The 201-nt window shown below is 44.8% G+C and overlaps 1 protein-coding gene across 1 annotated transcript in view; it reads right to left on the minus strand.

The window, feature by feature from the left end:
- LOC119585056 (tubulin gamma-1 chain) overlaps nucleotides 1-201 on the minus strand; it is a 9,384-nt gene that overhangs the window by 8,036 nt on the left and 1,147 nt on the right. The window lies entirely within an intron of this gene.

Consider the following 201-nt stretch of genomic DNA (forward strand, 5'->3'; position numbering starts at 1 on the left):
GGGCATGGCTTGTTTGCCATGCCAACCCAGCAAGACAAGTGGAATATTAGGAATATCTTTGTAGGACTAATCATGATGGTGCCACTGAACACTCCCCCAATGCCCACAATCTTGCCCACTATAGTTGGGTAAAATATGAATAATATACAGAGCATTGGTCGATAAATAGTCAAACGCAGAGGGCTGTGCCACTACTGCAAC

This window comes from Penaeus monodon, chromosome 19 (assembly GCF_015228065.2).
Source record: "Penaeus monodon isolate SGIC_2016 chromosome 19, NSTDA_Pmon_1, whole genome shotgun sequence".
Lineage (NCBI taxonomy): Eukaryota > Metazoa > Arthropoda > Malacostraca > Decapoda > Penaeidae > Penaeus > Penaeus monodon.